The sequence below is a fragment of the Macaca thibetana genome, chromosome 17 (assembly GCF_024542745.1).
Source record: "Macaca thibetana thibetana isolate TM-01 chromosome 17, ASM2454274v1, whole genome shotgun sequence".
Lineage (NCBI taxonomy): Eukaryota > Metazoa > Chordata > Mammalia > Primates > Cercopithecidae > Macaca > Macaca thibetana.
Window position 1 is genome coordinate 13,046,864 of NC_065594.1, and position 24,008 is coordinate 13,070,871.

Genomic DNA, 24,008 nt, shown 5'->3' on the forward strand with positions numbered 1-24,008 from the left:
TGCTCCAAGGTGAGTACAATTAGCTATTGAAAGTTTATCCTTAGGCAATAGGGAAACATGAAGTTTCTGATGAGCAGAGGGATATTTAGATTTGTAATATTAGCAAAGCTACTCTGACAACAGCGGAATTCGAATTTGTGTATGAGGAGATGCAAATGTGGAGACTATTTGTGTGACTAGTACACTAATGCAGGTGTGATAAAGTCCTGAATTATAGCAGCAATCAGTATCGTTGAGGCTGAGAAGGGAAAGTTGCCGCTGATGAAACTCAGTGACTATAAGTGCTGAGAGCTGAAGGAGAGAAAGAGAGAGAGAGAAATTGAGGATTGCTCCCAGATTTTTCTGTGAGAGTGCCAATTGCTGAAACAGACATTCCAGGAGAAGTAAGCTTGCTAGGTTGTAAGTGATGATAATAAGTTTAGATTTGGCTGTACCTAGTCAGATGGGTAGAAACACAACTGATCGCTAAACGTGAAGGCTTTTCACCTCTCGTCTATGAAAGCAAAAAGAAGATGGTGATGAATTTGAAGTGAATCGTCAATAACTTCAGTGATTTGGGGGGTAGTCCCATGACCATTATAGTGGATATGATACTTACTAAGTTAAAACTTTATGAAACTGCTAATATTGGGCCATTTTTGTTTTATAAGAAGTGACAGTTTCACAGGGTTGATCAAATAGTTTGCTGGCTTTGGGAAGAAACTTGTGAGGTATCTTCCTTAGATTTCACAAAGGAAATAAGGATTATTGTTAAGTGTTGAAAATAATGTTTTAAGAGAAATAAAATGTAACAACATGTATCATCAAAAACATCTACCTTATGTTAGTTGACTTACAAGGTGTCACTCCCCATTCTCTTGGGACAAGTTAGTGGTACCCAATTAAGCCAGTAGAGAGCTTGGACCCAGGAGGCGGTGGGGATTTATCAGGACTTGACATCCAAGAATTCTGCTAGAGGAACTGGATCCTATCACCCTTATTTCTCCTGAAACTCCATACCAATGTTCCATAGCAGTCACCATGCTGTGCAACAACTCCTGGGAATTTAAAGAAAAAGAAGAACCTGATCTAATAACTCCTGAAAATATCATTTACCTTCATGTAATTTAAACTGAGGAATTCTTCTTTGTTAGCTAAAAGAAGGAGCAAAACATTTTGGGGCTTTTCAAATAGAAAGAAAAAATACTTGAAGGAATATTATTTTTCCTGGTGACTGATGCCAGGAACATTTTGTTTTGATAAGTTCAAATCCGCCATCATTATATTAAGTCAAAATAGAGTTTTTGACTAAATTATACATTTCTCCCCTAAGCTGCTCCTGCTCTCTGAAACTGACATACTTTCAGATCAAAATTCTGTCTTTCAGATTGATACCAACATTAGTATAAACTAAATAAAGAAAAATGAAAATATATTCATGCAGCTGTTTCTGCATATCACCTTTAATCTTCAATCCACTTTAAAATATGTGCTTCTCAAAGAGGAAGAAAGAGAAAGAGAGACAGAGAGAGAGATCTATTTTTGCTTTATGTGAATATAAAAGTAATTTGTTGCCATGGCGATATATTTTTTTCCATCCTGTATTTTCCAAACACAGCCTTTGCTTCAGGTTTTGGGTAAACAGTCTCTCTCGCTGTCCTCCATTTACAATGTCATGCTCCACTGACCACTGCAGGTCAAACACAAGCTAGTCTACAAGATCAAACATCACATTTGACAGAAATTTTTACTTTTTGGTGCTTGTATCAGTATGAGCCTCTTGACAGAGTCAGGGACAGGGTATTTCAGATTCCTGAAACCCTTCATTTGGCAACTGCTAAAGTTTAGTGTTCCAATTTCCATATCTTTCTTTGCAAAAGAACCATTGCTTATGTTAACCGTATGAAATCCAACCTGGTCGATGTTTACCTACCATTACATTCGGCAGCTAGCTGGTCTACAGAGATTGTCTATAGACATGCCCAAAAGTCTGTAGACTCTTTTGTCTACTAAAAAGTTGCTACTAAATTTTAGTAGGTAGCAAAATTTTAGTTGCTTTGTAAACAAACAAAAATCAGAGGTTTACTTGTTTTCTACTTAAGGAAAATATAGCAGAAGAAATAAACAGAGCTTGGAGAGTCAATTCATAGGCCCCAAGAAATTAATTAAATCAACAATTAAGGGGAATTACCTTAAAGACACAGCAGATTAAGGAAGATGGGAAAAAAGAGGTGTGATCAGAGAACTATGTTCGTTCAGGATCTGGAGATGTACTGTCTCTTTGGTGGTGGTGGGAGGTAGGGAGGGCAGGGCAACAGGGATGGAGAAGAGAACTGAGAAAGGTGGACAGGTAGCAGCAAACACAGGCCATTGTGCAATAGGTGAGCGTTTTTAGTTCTAATATTATTTAAAACAACAAACCAACATTACTGGTTAAAGCCAAGGGTCACTTATAAGTTCATCTGTATAGTCTGTTCTTAGATAGGACAAAAGGCATGAATTCGCAGAAAAGATTATTCATAAATAAGTTAAATATTTTGTGATTTATGTGGGACAGGCACTATGTTAGCCTTGATAAAGGTAAATATAAAATCAACAGAATCAACTGAAAGAGGAGATAATATGTCAACATGAAAACATAGCTAATTATACAAAAGCCACATGAATTATACAGAGAGATGAGGCTTACTGCAGTTTCAAGGCAAAGAATCAGAGACCACAATTACAGCTAGCTTTTGAACAGGCTGAATTTAGAGAGATGCAAAGAAGAGGGAAAAGGAAGGCCTCTTCTCCTCTGAGTGCCCACCAGTGGATCATACACAAAAGAAAGTAGTTGAATGGAATAGAGAGTTGGACTGGACACCATGTCTTAGAGTCAAGACTGAAATAGGCTTCTTACCTTCTACTTAGAATCCTACTGGACCTGCAAAATGGACTCAAAACTTCTGTGCCCACTCAGCTAGAGGAAGGAGGACCTCAAAATGCCTTACAGATTCATTTAGGGGCAGGAAATGAAGTGAGGTAGTTACCTCTCAATAACAGGCTCGTGTTTGACAGAGCACTGACAGTGAAAAAGGAAACGTGCACCTGGTCTGGCTGTAGGCACCACCACCATGACCACCGATAAAACGGCTCAATGGATGCCAATTTCTAACAACATTCACCATGGCCCTTTCCTCTGTGAGGAATGTGGGCATCAGAGAGGCTGTGAGTTTTACTATTGATGCTCTCCTAGGTAGAGAGCAGGGATTTGGGATATTACCCTCCAAGAGTGGAGGCAGGAAGAAAGGAAAAGGGGAACAGCTGCTCTCTCTTCTCTCCCTACTCTCATTCCTGCCTAAAGCTAAGCTCTAAGGCAGTTTTTTTCCATATGCCACCTAGGTGGATCTTCGTAGTAACTGAACGATAGAAGTGTAATTGGCTCTGCGTTGCAGGTAAAATGAGACTTGGGGCTGGAGTGAAGGAATGTGCCCAAAATTAAATGACAAGAAAGTGAGGACACCCAATATTTTAATTCATACTCATAACTCCAAAATACATACTTTGTATACATGTACACACCAGGGAGGTCCAGCTGAAGGCAGGAAACCTATAGGAGACAGTGAGAGCTAATCTGCAAAGACTCAAAGCAAGACTGAGGAACTTAAACTTGTTTTTCAGGCACTCGGAAGCATCTGAAGCATTTGTTTTTGAGCACGGGAATGACTCAGCACAGCACTTTAACTGATTTTGGGTAAAATTCAGCCCAGAATGTGTATAACATGGGATGAAAATAAGCCATGTTGCAATTAAAAGCTGTTAACAATAATTTCAAAATAGATTTGGAGGTTATGAATGATTCATCATTATATGGTTTGCTATTGCTCACAACAAAATATCCTCAAATTTGCTGGCTTAAACCCACCGTCATTTATGACAGTTTATATATCAGCAGGATGGCTGGGCTTGGCTGGGTGGTTTTACTTTATGCCCAAGTTGCTGGGCAGCTCAGGTTCTCACTGCAGATCTGTGGGCTACATGGGATGGCTGTGCTTCATGTGCCTCTCATCTTCCTTGGCTCAACGATTTCAGAAAGGAAATGTTCTTCTCATTGTGATGGGCATGGCCCCAGACAGCAAGCCGAAACCCACAGACCTTGGAAGGTCTGGGTTTGCATATGGCTCCCTCACTGTCTCTTCCACCTCAGTTTATTGAACAGCATAAATCACTTGGCTAAACTTAAAAGTTCAACTTGAAGGATCAGGGAAATATTCTCCATCCTTTTCCTGGGAGGAACTGAAAAGTCACATGTCAAAGAGTGTGACCATAAGGAGGAGTGAAGAATGGGGCTAAAAATAAAGTTGTCATCGTCATCATCATGAATTACCACTGTATCAAGTACTGAGTGGTTCTGAATTTACAGGTTCTATTTGAGAGGTTATTATTTTTAGTTAAGCCCAAAGATAATAATATAGTGAGAAGAGTAAAATTTAATTTCCGACCTCTGGGGCCTTGATTTCCCTATATATAAAATGAAAGGTGTCAACTAGGTAATCTGTATGGGTCCTTTGAATTCTATGATCCTAGGCTTCTAGACTCATATTCCTTTAAATGATAAACGCACAGACATGGTCAAAAGAAATTTCTGATTGAATGTATAGTATATAACAACTTAATGGAGAAATACTTAGAGAAACTGTATACAAAAATTTAGAAGAATTCCAATTATAAGTTTAAATGTCAGTTTTTATTAGAAAACTTGTACTCTTCACAGGGTAATCACAACTAAGACTTTGGAGTCACCTGTCCCTAAATACATATTTAATATCAACTTTATATGAAGGAAAATATGGACAGAATATCATTATTGTGAAGCCGAATAGTTCAAAAGTTCTCTTTTAGCAAACATCCTTAGAATTTTTAAGCATTACTTGAAATAGCAGAACATTGAGAAAATACATTTGGGCAACCCCAACATGAAACTTTTTATGGCTCTGGAACCCCTCCTTCTTCCCAAACCTCTCTATATTATTGTTACTGTTATTATTATTACTATTATTATTATTATTTTAGAGACACAGTCTCACTCTGTTGCCCAGACTGGAGTGCAGTGTGACTCGACCATAGCCTACTGCAGCCTCAAACTCCTGGGCTCAAAAGATCCTCCCACCTCAGCCTGGGACTATAGGCATGCACAACCACCCCTAGCTAATTATCTTATTATTTGTAGAGATGGGATCTCACTATGTTGCCCAGGCTGGTCTCTAACTCCTGGGCTCAAGCGATCATCCTGCCTCAGCTTCCCAAAACAATGGGATGAAGGCATGGGCCACTGTGCCAGGCCCAAAGCCTCTCCTTGACAACAAGGACTGCTACTCTCGGGGATTTTCTGACATGGGTGGGGATAGGGGAGCAATGAGAAGGAAGCCCAGTGCAGGGATTATGAAGGGAGCTGCTGCTGGCAGTGCACCACTGCTTCATCAGGCTATGCTGACGGGGTCATCGCATGAAATACTGTGTCTATTAGCCACCATCTCTTCTCGTTGCAGCTATGCATTTCCTTCCATGCCCCTCCTCTTGTTTCCTTCCATCATCCCTTAATTTTTATTTACTTTGTAGGAAATGTGATCTCTCAGTTGGAGTTTCAGGAGTGGATATTTTGGCCACATATGACCTTCTTGTTTATGACCCATGTCCTTTAGTTTTCCGGGACTACCATGCACTTTTAAGATTTAACTCAAACTGGGTTATGCCCATTACATACGTAAAGGGAACCCAGCATCATTTCTGTTGACTCCGGGGATTTACGGGGGTCCCAACCACTGCTGCATTCTTGCTGTCCCTTGAGCAGCTCTGCCTAGGACATGCTCTCCCCTTCCACGCCATGCGGTCCTGCTGACCAGCCCCTGCCTCCTCCTTCTCTATTCTGAAGTTACACACACAGTAGGCTGGGAGTTGGGTAAATTTTACTAAAATGTTGGGAAGGTGGAGGGGCTGACTGTACATACCACACTGCAGATAATGTGACAGGAAATAGTAGACAGCTCTGTCATGAACAGTCTTTGAGCTACATTCTCTAATGGGCCTTTCTCTAGACGGTGTACCTCCACTTAAGTCCTTGCTGATCTTACAAAGCTCTCCTCTCCACTGCACCTTGGTTGCCTCTCAAAAAACAACAAAAGAATCCCAGGCCTTCTAGAACAATTCACTGCAGACCTTACCCAAAATTCAATTCTAAGCTGACTTAGATATACCTGCACTATACAGGTGTATCACTTTTATATTTTATACCATATGTGTATTGTACCTTTTCTATGTTTAGATGTACCTGTACTTACTATTGTGTTACAGTTGCCTACAGTATTCAGTACAACAACATGCTGTGCAGGTTGGTAGCCTAGGAGCAATGAGCTATGCCATGCAGTCTAGGTGCATAGCGGGCTCTCCCCTCTAGGTTTGTATTAAGTACACTCTGATATGTACACAACGATGAAACCACCTAACAATGTATTTCTCAGAACATATTCTCGCCATTAAGTAATTTATGACCATACTAAACCATGAGATTTCTGTTTTAGGACTGCATACTTCAGCAGCACAAAACCTTGAAGTAACAGTATTTTCCTAATCTGGGCTCAAATGCTTTGATAGGACTGTCTTCTTCGAATATGAATGTTGCCAATGCTACATTTCACATTTTGTCATCCCCACACCACCATTCGAAGCAGGAGTAGCTACAGTCACTTTGCTTTTGTAGTTTTTTTTTCTGAAAAACATTTTTATTTCTGATACAGATACATAAGATATCTCAGACAGATGAGTGAAGGTCATTCTCAGTGAATAGAATAAGTCACCAGAGTCCATACTTAGAGGCAAAGATCCTGGGAGACTGCTGTGGAAGCAGCCCTACTTGTGCTACATCCATCTAGGCAATTAAGGGAAGAAGAATCTGGAAATGTACATTGGACCAGGCTAAAGAGGCCTGGATGACAGGCATTTGGACTTCCTTTTGTGAGTAATGGAGAGCCAATGATGATTTTTTTTAGTAGAATTTTTTTCATCTTTGTGAATTTGCTTTAGGGAGAAATCTCATGAGTAGGATGAAGTTGATGAGTATGGCCAAGAGGGAAAAGGGAGAAAGAAAAATTCATAGGAAGACGATTGCTGGAGTTCCTTTGTATACATTAAATGTGAATAATAAATACAGAATTCAAGCAGTTTCTTTTAACACCTTGGTTATTTGCTGACCATCCTTAAAGGCCTGGAAGATTATTTAACTTACTGTTTCAGTGAATTGAGGAATATCGTGTGGGTTGAAAAAGCGATAGCTATTATTCTGATTGGGTAACTCTCAAAAAAAGCAATAAGAAATTTAGGAGTTAGATAGATCTTATTAACTAATATATCATGATAAAAATACTTTGGTAATTTCTACAGAGTATAAATTTGTTTGCAAGGGAACCAAAAGGCATATTCACACGGGTTTATGCAGGAGTGACAGAAGTGGCTATCAAGGCCCCTCAAGGCAGCCTCAGACAATATAAAGATTAAAATTCACTTTCCATTAGAACCATCTCCCACCAAATATCACAACCCTAAGGCTTCTGAATGGCGAAACTGGCTTCCAAAGAAGTGCAATTCATGCAATTCAATATGTCACCTCCTCAGTCTGGACGTCAGACTCCAAATCTGGTGTGTGTGTGGGGTCAGCATTTTGGTAGAAAGGGAAGAAAGTGGGTCTTCAGAAGACTTTCACTTTCTCCCTCACACTACTTTTCTGTATTGTTTTCATTTGTTTGTATGCATCACTTGATTTACAATAAACAAATAGCAAAACAAATAAAAGAAGTCACCTCAGGTTGCAAAGTTAACCTTATTGCTTAATAGTAACCCAACGGGGGGTCTAAAATTGAGAGACTAAAAAGATAAGAGCTGTGTTATACCTCTGCTTTAACGCTGCTCAACTACTTGGAAGTGGAGGAAAGAGGAGTAGGAGCTAAGGGAAACTGTACTTAACATGGCTTCTGGAGCTTCTGTCGTTGTTCTTTGGTCTGTTGCATCTCTCTCAAAAGATCAGCTGCTTGGATGAATCAACATAAATAGTTTCACACAATTAGCAGGAAATCTGACTTACAGCCACCTTGTACCAAATTCTGCTTCAGCATCAAAGCGTGTTGGTGTAGTTCTGGTCTATGTAGCAAGCTCTAGAAAACAAGAGGAAAAGGAGAGAAGTATATTTACTAATGTGAAGGAAGGTACATTTACTAAGAACAAATATTTTCTCTAGCCCTGTGATATGTACTTCCCTTATGTTAACTAAGTAATGCTCATCAACAGCCATTGTGTAGGTAAAGAAACTCCAATTCAGAGAGGTTGGGTAATTTATCAAAAATCACACAGTAATTGAAGTCATTGTTTTTTTTAGCATCCTTCTCTTTGTGTCCAGAATCCATACTTTTCCCCATACAACATGCTACTCATTGGTTAAAGTACAATTCCTTGTGATTTATCTGAAGTGACTGGGTGTGTATATCCCAGAAAAGACAGAGCCAGGAGCTGGACACTGTATCAGCACCTCCCTTTCCTGCCAGTGCTCAGCTTGGCAAAATTATTCCTGGAGGCTGGGCTTCAGAATGATCAAGCAGTCACCAAGTAGGGGTTTTATTTATTCATTTTTATTGAATTGGTGCAATTACTCAGGCTGAGCCGTAAGTAAACATCCTGCCAGAGACACACAGGGAGGGAAGACTAATGACAATAAATTCCTAGTTCCTTTAAAGTTGTTTGATGTAATTCTGGTTGGCAGTCCAGGGAGGATGCTGTTTTCCTGTAGAGTTTTTATGATGATTGCTGTGAGTTGTTTGCCCTCGTCTCTGACTTTGCGTGCTCACTGCTCTCTAGGTTCAGAAGTAACTCCATTGCTGACTTTAAAGTGAAGAAAGTAATGCCTGGAAAAATGCTGTATGAATTAAAATAACTAGATATGTTCTGTCAGCAAAACAGGAGCATTGAGTTGGTCATATGCAACTGGAAGAGGGGCAAATCCATGCCGTGGGTGGAGCCCCATCCAGATCTTATGAGAAACAAGAATGTACCTTCCTCCCCATGATTTCCTCTCCACTCCCAGCCCACACTCCACATTTCCTGCATGACTGACTTCACCTTGGTTCCAATGGCCAGGTCTCCACTGCCAGGGCCCAAAGGTTTGTGCCAATTACTGTACCTTGAGAGTTGAGATGAAAGTGCTTTTCTCCTGAATTACTTGGAAAATTGCCTCTATTTCCTTTTTCATGTTTTACTAGACTAGGCCTGGCCTTTAGCTGAGAGGGTCTAGCCCAAGTAGCCTATTACTGAATGTCTCCTGCAGCGTCATTGCCAAAATGGCCTTGTGAGGTCACTGCAGTCTATTTTAGCTGCCACAATATTATTGCTTTGAACATTGATAGTTTCTTCCCTCTGAACAGCCCAAGCTACTTGTTAAATATGCAAAAGGAAAAATGGAGAGTACCTTGCGATAATTAGGTGTTCCCATATTTATCAACTTGGATATGCACAGTCCAGAAGTTCAGGTGTGTTTTTAATGTTGTACAATTTATGAAGAGGGTCCTTGATCCTCTTAAATAAGAGGGTCCTCATAAGGAGAGCTTACTAAGCTTTCAGATAAGACCCTACTGAAGCTATTGAAATTGACCTGATTGTTATATATGCAAATTTCTGAAGATTCAACACAGGGACAATGTACATTGAGTGCCTGTATACTGTTTTTCTCTTCTATCATCCAGTTCTCAAAATAACCCCATGATCAAGCATTTAGCCCTCCTTTTTATGGAGGCCTGCCTCTAGACCATAATCTCTATTGGAGCCCAGAAGGCGCAATTTATTCACTGCTGTGTTGATGGGAGCAAACATAGGTCTTGCTTATCATCGGTCTTGCTTATCATGAATATTTGTTGAATTAACTCTGGCCTTCCATTGGATGTTTAACTGTTGAACTGAACAACTTGAAAACACTGAAGATCAGAAAAATGAAGTAACACGCTCAGGTCTCCAAGTTATTAAATAATGGGTCAGAATTCAGGCCAATCCCAGCCCCCTTTTATTGAGAACAGAACAGTGAAGAGCGTTTCCTGTAGATCATGTCTCCTGTTTCCCTCAGCACCTCTGCGAGTGGGCACCATTAGCGACAGGTTTCCAAGCCTGTGTGCTTTTTCTACTAGGGCACGCTGTCTCCCAACTCACAAGTCTGAGTCTTCTTGGTACTGACGCAGAAGCCTTTCTCATGGCTGACAGAAATGGCAGCTCAGTGACACCCAGGTGGAAAGTGACTGATTTATTTTTGGCAGGAGAGAGGCTGGCGTAGATCATTTATCCTCTGTGACTGAGAGATAGGTGGACCCTCATGTTCTCTCTTCTCTGCCTTTGGCAGACAAAAGATGTGACAGCCCTGACTACTTGGGAAGTTAGTTTGTGATGGGGAAGGGGCTTTTCTGGAATTAGCTAAAACGTTTCTCTTGTGAAGGAAACAGTTTTCTTAAGTCCCAGTGACACAAGAGCTGAGCTAGCGGCGCATTTGTCTGGGAATTTGATAAGAAGATGAGACAGGCTAGCCAGGGGGAAAGGCAACCAAGGGGGCAAAGCTGCAGGGATTTTGGCTCATGACAAAATTTGCTAAGGGACCCGAATGCCTAAAACAAGCAAATTCCAGAGCAAGAGAATAATCAAGAATGAGGAGGAATGTGGAAGAAGGGGTAGTGGCGGCAATAGAAATATTAGCCAAGTTTTCTAATGCAACTGATCTTTCCATGATTTTCACTTTTAGGCCCTAAATTATCCAGGTCAATACAGATAACACTGTAAATGTTTAACTCTTCTAATCAATCCTTTTTACCTAAAAATGTATAATTGAGGGAAGAAATAGAGCAAGTCGGTTACCCTTCTTTGCTCCAACATTTTGTCTCTGATCATTAGACCAGCAGTTCAAAGCCTCATGTTTTAGTATTGAATATTCCTTTGTTTGTGAGTTGAGTCACCTTGGAAAATCCTTTTGGTCTCTGAACCTCAGCTCTTGCACCCGAGACAGTAGTGTAGGCTGTTTCCCTAGGTTTTTAGCTTGCCTTGAAGCACTAAATACCTAAATGACCTCAGACATCTTTCTTAGCTTCTCTGAACCTTAGTTTCCTTGTCTCTAAAGGGAAAATGATACCAGTGGCTACCTCTCTATGTCCGTGTAAGAATGCCATGCCCCTCGCAACACATAAAGTCTTGTGCAGAGGGCATGTCACAATAAATGTTTTCTATGGACACAACTGTGGGGCATCTTGGGGGTATTGCTCTGTTCCACAGTTGTTGCCAGTATCTATTTAAAGGATGCACTTTGAAAACTTAATATGCATATGCACGTATGCATCTGTGCCTAGGTAAATGAGAACCACTCCTGTCATTATCCTATGGTTTTACATTTCTTATCTACTTGCTTATTTTTATCAAATTGCTTGATGATGCTATTTCTCCCTAAAGAAATAAGACCCCAATGTTAGGATCTCTGTATAGAATTTCTTTTCTGTTCTTTAATATCACTCAATAATATTTATGTCATTTTGCTGTTTTCAAAGCCCTTTCAAAGACATCTCAATCACTCCACACTGCAATCCTGAATGGTACATGTTGCTGTAATTCTTCCCTCACAGATGAGGGAACTGGGGCTCAAGGAGGTAATTTATTTAGCATCCCTGGGGGGTGGCAGGAAGCATGTAAGAGGAGGCATATCTTTGTTATAAACCTAGATTTTTCAATTCCAAGGTATGTATTCTCCCCTCCTTTAAAAGGCTGTCTCCTATGAGTGCTTCCTGGTCCTCTGTGCAATCAGTCTGGACTCTGCAAGGGGCTGGGCTGCTCCTTAGCAAGGCAGGAGTTCATAAACACCATCTGACTAATATGGGGACTTCACTGAGTTCCCCACTCCTCGCTGCCTCTGTTTCCCCTCGCTCTGTGCAGATTCCCAGTGCTCACCCGTCACGCGGCCCTGAGCATGGCCACATGGGACTGCACAGTGAATGACATGATTGGAGTAGCAGCTCAAGGTGAGCTATTTTTAAAGTTCCTACTTTGCTGAATTATTGCAATCATTGCACCGCCATCTATGCTGTGTGGGGTTGCCCTCAGAGGGCAGAAGACCAGCAGCTAATCAGCTGTCCCTTGCTCCTTGGAAAGATTTGAGAATCATGCCATAGCAGCTAAAGAGGAACCCGCACACCAAAGGCTCGGCCTCTCTCTCGGTTTCTAACTTTGTATTCCCATCCAGGCGCGCTCCGCTCCACCGAGGCGAGGGGTCACAATACTCTCCACAGTCTCTCAAATCACTCCACAGTAATACTCTTTATAGAGCCTATTATTGTCAGTAGAAAACAATTTTGAGGCCTGTATGTGATTAGGGCAGATGGCCAGCTGGAGGCATTTGAAGAAAATATCTTTTTACACTTCCTTTTATTGAATTTGGAGAATTCGTGGTTTAATGCAGAGTTTTGCACTGCATTTCAATACAGCAAAACTTGGAAGAAAATCTCTTTTAAAGCTACAGATGGATCTTGGTAACGCTTGTTAGACATAAACCGGTAATAGTTGTTAGACATAAACCGTTTCCCTGCACTCATCACAGGCCCTTCTCTAATCACGGTAATTCTCAACTTTGATTTCATTATTTTATGAAGGAAGACAGAAGAAAAGTGAAATACAATTTAATGAGTTCTTCGCTTATCCAGTGTGTCACAAGAGAAAACTAGAGGACAAAAACCAAAAAAATTAAAATGGCGTACTGTCAAGCTTTCTAGGTGTGAGATTTTTTTTGTATCTAAAATCACTGGTTATACAATTAATACATTAGTTTCTGATAAAAATGTAGTCAACCCTCAACAGTTTCTTCTCTTTATCCCTAAACCACTCATGCATGCTGCGTATATGGTGATGAATCAGGAACTTCCCAGCGATGCATTGCTTCTCCTCTTCTATAACGAGAGGAGATTTAATAGTGTACTTTTAGATCACTTTTATCATGTCCATGAATATATTGAGTCTCCCTTTTTTCTGGAAACTTAATTACACATGTCTGAAGGGCAGAGATCGTGGGTTAAGTTTCTTCTGTTGTCTCCATGCTTTGAGTGTAGCGAGAACGGATCTCACATTTGGGAGGCAGGAGATGGGCAGAGGCTTTAAGTGTCCAAATGCTGTAACGTACAAAATACGTGGCTCATATTCAAAGACAGCTTTTTGGTCCTTTAACCTGTGGGATGAATATTACCAAAAATGGGAAGTGAGAAAAAAATCTATAGAGAAAGAGGGTCTATTTTTGCTATGGGGTACCCATAAGCTGTTGGTCTAGATAATATTTCTTCCCATCTGTAGCTGAGACTGCTAGCTACTTCCGTTTCTGCTGCCAGCTTCTCCTTAGCGCTCAGCTAGAACCTATTTCCCGGTTTCTTTTACAGTTTGATATGGCCACATAACTGAATTATAGCTAATGGAATGTGTGCAGAAGTCATGTTTGTCGTATCTAGGCCTGGCATAAACATCTTCCACCCATGTTCTTCCATACTCTTTTCCCGTTTTGGCTGGCTGTGGAAGACAGGCAACAGAGAAGGCAGGGTCATGACCAGTTTGGTGCCGGGAAGGGAGCAGACAGTCCTCACTGAGCTGAGCCGCCCAGGAATATTTTGACTCATAAATGAGAAGTTTCAGCCGGTTGCAGTGGCTCACGCCTCTAATCCTAGCACTTTGGGAGGCCGAGGCTGGTGGATCACCTGAGGTCAGGAGTTTGAGACCAGCCTGGCCAACATGATAAAACCCTGTCTCTACTAAAAATACAGAAAAATTAGCTGGGTGTGGTGGCAGGTGCCTGTAATCCCAGTTACTCAGGAGGCTGAGGCAGGAGAATCGCTTGAATCCGGGAGGCAGAGGTTGCAGTGAGCCAAGATCACACCACTGCACTCTGGCCCCCTGGGCGAAAGAGCAAAACTCCGTCTCAAAAAAAAAAAAAAAAAAAAAGGGTGAGAGAGAAGTTTCTATTATGTTGCATCATTACATGTGTGGGTGTATTTGTTACTGCAGCCTGACATCTTCTAACTACTACACCATGCACCTATTGGATCAGAATAAATCCAACTTGTAGCTGAAAACAGAGAGATCATTGGACTAGGACTTTCAGTAACATTGGAAGGCACATTATCCACAGAGACAGAACAGACAATGCTGATGTGATTTTAAAGGCCCTACCTTTGCCATAGCATTTCTCAAAACATCATTCCGTAAAACTCCAGAGCAGAAGCTGAGTGGACCGTAGAATCTGCGGAAGCTTCAGTGCTGAATTAATGATAATGGATAGAAGAGCAACACTTTAGACTTCGGCAAGAAAAGTAATATGGGGCCCAGATGAATATGTGAGCTCTCTGTGATTCTTCTAGGGAATAGGAAGGGGACTTGAGAGTCGACAGTGCCAATGATATTCCTGTGTGTATATGTGTCGGTGTGACAGTGCGTGTAGGTGGGCACTCAAAACCTTAGACTTTTTTCCTTACCTTTTCTTACCACTACCTTTGTTACGAGCCCTGTTTGGTGGATGTGTCCAAGTAGATATGCTTGAGGGATGCAAGGGTTGCATGTTAATTACATCCTATGAAAGCAGAAGATAGAGAGAGTATGTATAATTATTATTTTTTGGTTCTGGAAGATGTGAGCTTTAAATCAACCAAGAGTTATGTAGCTGATATGCTTCTGTTTTACAAAAATGTCAAAGTTTTCTGCTTTCTAACTTTGTACTTTTAACCTAGAGAAAATTATAGTTTTATCTAATGCAGAAAGTAATGATTCACTGTCCTGTCTAGGTTTATTTGGCTAGTTATAAGATCTGGAGGCAATTTGAGATGTTCATTTTTATCACTGTACATAAAAATCTGATTAACAAGTACTCTTCAGTGATCTTACTGTCTTTCAGAAGCAACTCTGCTTTCTTACATTTTAAATTGCACTTTAATGTTTAAAGGAACCTGCCTTTCTTGAGGACTCTTTAAAGATGTTTGCTGGTCTGTTTATTGATGGAAAGTTCACAGGACGTACTTTTTTTCTTCTTATTCTGATTGTCTAAAGAAATAAGTGACACTTTTTTTATGTGCATGACTATGGTAAGCCTAAGAATGACCGCCTAATTCAAAAGTTACAAACAAGGCCCAGAGGGTGGTTTTTCTTTTTATTTTCTTTTTTCATTTGGGTCAAATCTTAGAAATTAATTAAATATCTGGCAGATCTGGCAACACTGTAGTCACATTTCCACCAGCAGTCATTGGCTGGACCTGAGTGGAGGCTGCTCTCTTTAGGTGGATCATGGGCTTCTCTGCAGAGTGTTTAGCACTTGTCCACGGTACACAGACCTACTGAAGTGGCTTCATTTATGTATATTTGCTGGCTCGTGTAGAGATTTTAGTTTACATCCATGGGGTTTACCTGTTAAACTGTGAATCTGTGTTTGTGTTTATAAGGGCATACAGTTGAGAAATCAATTAGTATAAATTTGTGTATCTGAAGATTTTAATCCATTAGCCATATGTTTTAGGTAGTTCAGCACCACAAAATAAAACTCTTTGCCATTCTAATTTGTAAAAGTGCATGTAAAAATTCAACATAAAATATTAACAGTGTATTAAAAGACCAAGAAGTGTTTAGTCAATGCAAGAAACATTAACATGAGAAACGTATCATTGTAATTCATTACATTAACAGATCAAAAGAGCACAAAAATCGTTCAATAGTTGCTAAAAAGGAATGCCTAGCCATGATTTCAAATGACAAAAAAAACCTTTTTCCAAAGTAGCATAGAAGAATATTTCTTTAATATTATGAAAAGTATCTACCAGAAGTCAGAACTGATATCAAAATTCATGGTGAAAAGCTGGGTGTGCTCCCATTAGGTTATAAAATAAGAAAAGAAAGCCTATTATCATCGACAACATTCAATGTTGTGTGGGAAATTCTAGCTAGTGCAATAAGATGAGAAAATGAATAAATATGTATATATATAGGCAAGAATAAAATAAAATGAATTAAATAAGATGATTATGTTTAGCAAGGTGGCCGGATACCCAGATGAACTTAAAGCATCACTAGTTTTAGCATCAGTAGTTTCTGTAGTGACAATAATTAATTACATGATAAATAAAAAAACTCATTCCCTCTAGTAATAAGAGTTTTAAAACTTTAGAAATAGGTTTTTAAAATATGGAAATATTTTAAGGAAAAAACTTAGAAGTGCCTACCAACATTAGAGGTATATGTATTTATGTTTTACTGCTCCATTACAAGTTACCACAAATTTTGTGGCTCAAAACATCACTCAATTTTTATTTCACAGTTCAGTAGATCAGAAGTCAGGGCATGGTGTAAATGGGCTGTCTGCCTTGGGTTTCACAGGGCTAACATCTAGGTGTTGGCCAGGCTGTTTTTTCCTCTGTGGCTCTGAGTTTTCTTCCAAGCACATTCAGATGATTCCCAGAATTCATATTCTTGTGATTCTTTGTCCTTTTTTTTTTTTTGAGATGGAGTCTTGCTCTGTCACCCAGACTGGAGTGCAGTGGTGCAATCTTGGCTCACTACAACCTCTGCCTCCCAGATTCAGGCGATTCTCCTGCCTCAGCTTCCTGAGTAGCTGGGATTACAGACACGTGCCATCACACCCAGCTAATTTGTTTCATTTTTAGCAAAGATGGGGTTTCGTCATGTTGGCCAGGCTGGTCTCAAACTCATGAGCTCAAATGATCTGCCCGCCTCGACCTCCCAAACTGCTGGGATTACAGGCATGAGTCACCGAGCCGGACTGGTTCTTTGTCTTCTTGATAGCTGTGAGCTCAGAGACTACTCAGCAACTAGAGGCTGCCCTCAGTTCCTTGTCACATGACTTCCCTCTGCTCACAACAGCAGTTTACTTCCTCAAGGCCTGCAGAGAGTGTCTGTTGCTACTTCTTGTCTCTTAAGGACTCACCTGATTAGATGAGGCCCAGCTCCAAATAATCTCCCTTTTTATTAACTCATGATCAATTGATCAGGAACTTTAACCACATCTGCAAAATCCCTTTTGCCACATACGGTAACATAATCATGGGAGTAAAATCCCATGATATGCACAAGCCTTGCCAGTATTCAAAGAATAGGGTTTATATACGGCGTGTACACTATAAGGCAGGACTCTTGGGGCCACCTTAGAATTCTGTTTGAAATATTATACCTCTTCACCAAGATTAAATAAAAGATGTCTAGTCTCTCTAAAAGAATCCATAAATTCAATGCATTTCAAATCCAAATTCCAATAGATTCTTCATGGAATTTGACAAGCTGATTCTAAATCCCATTGGGAAGACCAAAAATATAAACATAATCAAGAAAATTTTGAAAAAGAGGAAGGACTTGTCATCATGTATCAACATATTAAAAAAGTAATAGCATTCTATTGGTGTTAAGTGGAGAGGTTGATAAATAAATTGGTGAACCTAATAGTCCAAAACCAGACCAATGCATGATTATAAATTTGATATTTGTTGGTGGTATTTTTAATTAAGAGAATGAACAGCTCCATAATTTTCTTAAAGAAAATGAAAATTGGTCATAGCAAAAATATGGTTGTGGTATATAAAAAAAATCACAGAGCTTCTAACACTTGAAATTGTCTGAGTGATAAGACTGTTTTATTTATTTATTTATTTATTTATTTATGACAGGGTCTCACTCTGTCACCCAGGCTGGAGTGCAGTGGCATGATCATGGCTCACTACAACCTAGACCTCCTAGGCTCAAATGCTTCTCTCACCTCAGCCTCTCGAGTAGCTGGGACTACAAGCATGCACCACGATGCCCAGCTAATTTATTTTTTATTTATTTTAGAGCTGGAGTCTTATCATGTTTCCCAGGCTGGTCTCAAACTCCTGGGCTCAAGTGATCCTCCTGCCTTGACATCCCAAAGTGCTAGGATTACAGCAGTGAGCCACCATGCAAGCATGAGTGTTTTTTTATTTTTATTATTATTTTTTTTTTGTATGGTCGATTAGATTACTCATGATGGAGGTCTTACCCTGAGATTAGGGACTTTTCCCTTTTGTATATTCTTACATACTCTTTTAATTTTTTTCTCTTTATCATAGGCAGCTATGACCTTAAGATTAAATAAAATAAAGAAAAATTAAGGCTTTCTTGTTATTGGCATATCACAGTTGAGAAAACTGAAGTTCTAAGTGGCTCACCAGAAAAACAAGCCATGTGATTAGAGGGTTAGAAATTTCAGCCCCACCCTCAACTTCTGGGAAGAGAAGGGCATCAATGGCCAATGATTTAATCATAATGCCTGCATAATGAAGCCTCCATAGAAACTCTTAAACCATGAATTTGGTGAATACATCCAGGTGCTTGCCTGGAGAGGGTATGGGAGCTCCACACCTCACCCCATACCTTGTCCTATATGGGAGCTCCACACCTCATCCCATACCTTGTCCTATCCATCTCTTCCGTTGGCTGTTTCTGAGTTATATCCTTTAAAATAAAACTATGAGTGCAAGTTTGGTGTTTTTTTAGTCATTCTAGTGAGTTATCCAAGCCGAGAGGGAGTCCCAGAAACATCTAAGTATGTAACTGGCTGCTCAGAAGTGTGAGTAGTCTAGGGTTCCCATTTGCAGCTGGCATCTGGAGTGGGGCAGTCTGTGAGACTGATCCCTTAACCTTTAGGATCATTTCTATCTGTGTAGTGAGTGTCAGACTTAAATTGAATTACAGGATACTCGATTGGTTGGAGAGTTGGTTGTTGTTGAAAAGACATAAAAATCATTATCAAAAATAATGAAGAGTCTTCTAGACGGAAAATTGTTAAATTGGCAAGTGTGAAAAATTATGCAAAATTAATATTGGCATGCAAAAATTTAAAAATTAGTAGTCAAAATAGCTACCATCAGAAAAGCTGCATCAGAATGTCACAACCAAAATATTATCTACCCATATTTTCAGTCATTATACAGTTTTCATCAAGTGTCATTGGTGTGCACAGAGCATAGCACTATTCTAATTTTTGAGAGACACACTCTCAGAAACTTATTTATTTGGTGAAAGAAACACCCTCCCACATAAAAGATGATTGATATCTACTTAAAAAAATGTCAAGACTCCTTAGCATGTAACAGCTGAAGAGAATAAAATATAAAGAAGAAACTGAATTGTTAGAACTAGGACAATTTAATTTTTAATTAAAATCCTATAATATTCTGCAAATGTCTGGAATAAAAAGAAAGGACATATGCATATGCATGTATCCATATATGCACATATGTATATAAATATATACAACAAGGCATCACTCTGGAAGGACTCGTAAGAGACTGGATTAGGGAGGGGGGAAATGGTGGAAGTAGAATTCGGATGGGTAAAAGAGACATGTTTCGCCCTTTTGTATCTCCTTATATACTATTTGACTATTTTTCACTTTATCATACATAGGTGTTACTTAAGATTATATAAAATAAAAAGAAATTAAAGCCTTATTAATGGTACTTCACAAATGAGGAAACTGAAGTTTCGGTTAGTTTAGTACTTATTTATGAAAGCAAGTGAAATAAATCTTCTTTCAGAGCTCCTTCTAGACTTAGCTTTCGGGCATCTAAATCATAAATCACTATTATTAAAGATCTGTATCAGCAGGGGAAAAAAACATATTTTTAGATAACAAACAGCAACACCAAAAACAGTTGTCCATGAAATTTTGATGTCTTCATAGGACAATAGGAGAGCTTAGCACTCATAAGGACATTTTCATATTCATAGGGACAGGGGGCAGAGAAATTCTAAGGAGAAAAGGGCGGGTCTCTGCCAAAACTCAGCTCTCAATCTGAAAAGCCTGAAACCCGTGACCCAAAGTGACAGCTTCTCTCCCTGTTTTCCCACTTGAGTGTTGCCTTTTCCTAAACTACCCATGGCCCACCCTGCCCCCCATCCTGTGCCCATAAAGACCCCAGAATCAGCTGGCAGAGGAGAGAAGCAGCTGGACATCAGGGACTATGGTTGGACATTGGAGAGAAGCGGCTTGACTTCAGAGGGACAGCTAGATGGCATAACTTCAGAGAAGAATCAGCTGAAGATGGCTGGACTTCAGAGGAAGATTATCTACACACCTCATCCTCTTTTCAGCTCCCCTCCCCACTAAGAGCCACTTTCACTGGCAATAAAATCCCCTGCATTTCCCAGCTTCAGTTTGGTCATGTGACCTCATTTTTCCCTGATGCTGGACAAAGCTTGGGAGCCACGGGTGCAGAGGGCTGTCACACTGGCCCTCTGCCTTTCCTGGCAGAGGTCAGCCGCCTCATGCGAAAAGGCAAAGAGCCCACTGAGCTGTTAACACTGAAGCTGCCTGGGGACAGCAGAGCCAGATGAGCACTGTCACACACCCTCTGGGGCTTTGTGAGTCGCAGGCGCCCTGCCTGGACACTGCTGCAGGACATGTATGAAATTTCCTCCTGTCAGTGTCCAAAAGAGGTTGCTCCAGCTTCTGCACTTGCTTACTTATGTGTTCCCTCCTGTGAGGGGTGGAATGTAGTGGGTCTGAGTCAGTGGAGTCTGATCCAGCCGGCGTTGAAATGGCCAGTGCTCATGCACTCCAGTTCCCATCTTGTTCGCTTACACACACTGCCTCCCACAAGGATTGAGAGCGGTGAGCTGAGTAAATGAAGCACCCCATCGTGAGTCCCGTGAAGGGGTCAGGAAAATATCCTGCTTCAATATGAGAAAGGTGAATACTTCATTAAATATACACACAGAATATTTACTGTTCTGGCTAACTAGTCTGACTTTGGATCCAGTGCATGGAGTCTCGAAGAGACAGATGTGGTGGTTTTCACAGAGCACCTTATAAGTTTGTCACCTTTGGTGTTTCACCTGACTTTTGTATGAACAAGTGACAGGTGTACCTACTACTCTTGGACTTGTTTTTCCTCTTTCTGTAAGATGAAAAAGAGTGCCACATGCCAGAGAAAGGGACTTTTTTCTTTACATTAGGCTAAAAATATTTATGTTTGATGTTTCTATTTTTTCAATGATAAAAGCTGAGTAAAGGCAAAAGTAGCTATATTAATTTAAGCTATGTGGCAGGTGAACCAGAAAGTATGTTGGTGGTACATTTCCATCCCTGGAGTATTTCCTGACAGGTATCAACCTATAAAAGGACCAATTTGCAATGGAAACAACAACACAGCTTTCAGAATAGCGGTATGAATGACACCATAAAATTACAACTACACGACATGTTTTCTTCTCGTAAGATTTAAAGGATCCAAATAAAAAACAACAACCCAATTTCCTTTCTTCACTTGGAACACTGAAGAAATTCCCACCAGGGCTTAAAATTCAGAAACCAAATGAGCTGCCACTATCGTAAGTGATTAAAGAACAACAACAATGACCAAATCACGGCCACAGGGATCTGCTTACTTAGCCAAAAATGAGCAAAGCGAGAAATAACCTGGCTCAAGCCATTTGCCCAAGTCATCATATTGTTTTCCCCCAGTTGCCTGCCTTGCTGCTGTTCCCGTTTGTATCCATAACTGTTCACTGCTTCATCACCCCCTACCCCAAATCTCCCTTCCAACAATGCCCCAGTGCATTCCCAATTGTGCAAGCGTTTGGCAAATTCATTTCCAAGGAAAAAAGTCTGCTGTCTTAATAAGGGCTTTGCAAATTGTGGAGAGACAAACGAATGTACGACACACTAACTGATTTTACGTCTTAAACCCCGAAAGCTCCTTTCTTATTCTACAGGCTGTCTCATCTATTGTTCATCACCAGTGCAATCTTTACTGTGTAGCCCAATGCCTTGGTCCATTCTGGGGACTCTGCTGCACCAGGACGAAACTTCCCATTCTACAGAAGCTGCCAACACTGACCCTGGAGGGAATGGCACTTGGCCAAATGAAATCTATACATTGCTGTTTGTTATCTTAGGATATTTTACTTTCTTGTTAATATTTGGGTTTGGGTGAATGTTACATGGAACAGAAAAGTGAGAAAGGAGAAGAAATAGGTTGTAAAATGTGAAAAGGGGGTAAAATAAAGAATGCTTTATTTCTAAAATGCAGAGGTTCAGAAATAGGAGTAAAATAATATGAGGAGGGCACTGAAGAATCATTTTTTATGGCTCTATTTTCTATTAAATCTTTCTTTGGATGAAAAGAAATAAACAAAATTGCTCCTGCTTCCAAATCTGTTTGCTACAACCCCCTCATGCCTACGGAGCCCATGCCTGGAAGCAGGGAGGCCAGAGAATGGGCTGTTGTTGACACCCAGAGTAGAGAGGAGGTGGTGTGGCCCGAATTACACAGGGCAGTGAGGGCACAGCGAAGAGACAGACTTCATAGATATTGAGGAGGTATGATGCCAGGAATTTCCAGTGCCATATGAGAGGGGACTTGAATCTGGAATAGAGACGAAGAGTCAAAGGTAATGTCTTGATTTCTGGCTTGGGCACAGACTTGTTGGATTGGCAGGGCCATTCACTGCCATGCCGAGGGACAGGATTCAGAGGAATCCTGTTTGCTAGAGGCAAACGAGATGACCACAGTTTAGGAAATAATTCATTTGTGGAATGGAAGGGCAAATTGATCAAGTTGTTAAATGTCAGTGCAAGATGATCACATTTTCTTTAGTAAAGAGGAGAGAGGTGACTGCCTCCTCCAGGTTCTCTTCCCTAGGGTATCTCCTTCAAAACGCTAGGGTCTGCATAAAACATCTGACCTTGGATTTCACAAGGCAAGATCATAAGCCTTCTGCCCCTTGAGACTGTAAACACACACATCCATGATGAACTTTGAAGACTCTCTAAGGGTATATCTAGACAATCACACACAACAGTTGTGTCTTCTTGTCTCTCATGGAGATAAGACAATTGTAATTGTTCTGTCTTCTACCTTTACAAATAAATTTGTGTGAAATTCTGTACAGACACTGTAGATACTTTCCTGCTACCTTTACATGCACATATGCCTGGGGTAATAGCTACTTGGTTTTAAATTGTTCTCTCTCTCTTCTGTATTGGTATGGAGGGGTCTTGCATTGGCAAAATTGTTGTATTTCCTCAAGAGGTAGCTATGGAATATGTAAGTAGAGATGTCCAGAAAACGTTTAATGTATGGACTTTATGTCATTGGCTTGTAAAATGCCAGGCATTATTCCTAGCCTTGAAAGAGAAGGAAAATGGGGTTAAATCCCTGAGGACAGAGACAGGCCACAATAAAGTGCCCACAGAGGAGATAGAGAAGAGTTCATAGAGGAGGAGAAAGGAAGAAGGTCATGTGTCTCTTGTTGATTTGATTGTGCCTCCCTGGGTCTAAACACACAACAGTGTTTATCAAATGAATAAATGAAAACTTGCTATTATCTCCCAGTCTCCCAGGACCTGAAAGTGGGAGAACTCTGACCTGAAGGACAGGAACAGTTCCCTGAGGCTTGGCATGCCTGTTGCTTCATATTTCAAACTGTCTCTGCTCCCCATGAACACACACCTTCCTTCCCTCTATTCTCCCTCAGTGGTATATGAGACATGTCACTGTTCCACATTCTTACCAATATATGACTTTGTCAGACACTTACATCTTTGCCCATTTATTTATTATTTGGATTGAGTGATGATTTAAACTTCCAGAAGATCAAAGGCTGTAAAGTGAAAATTCCCTCTCATCTTCAGTTTTTCTCTGTAGGACCAAGCGTGTTACCAATTTCTTTTTATCTTTTGATAGTCTATGCATATCCAAGAAAATATGTACATGTGTATGTACATCTATGAATGTACATGTGTGTATATGTACAGATACCCACCTTATTTTATATAAATAGTAGCGTGTCATTCTGCATCTTGGTTCTTCTATTCAATGATAAAGTTTGGAGATTGCTTGATATTAGTATATAATAAACTTTGTAAGTTTAAAATAATTTATCTTAAAATAAATTTAAACTTAACAGAACTTTGCAAGAATGGCATGAAGAAATCCCTT

General features: G+C 40.2%; 1 protein-coding gene across 4 annotated transcripts in view; it reads left to right on the forward strand.

The window, feature by feature from the left end:
- Nucleotides 1-24,008, forward strand: part of RFC3 (replication factor C subunit 3) — a 666,103-nt gene that overhangs the window by 204,886 nt on the left and 437,209 nt on the right. The gene's annotated exons all lie outside the window — the stretch shown is intronic.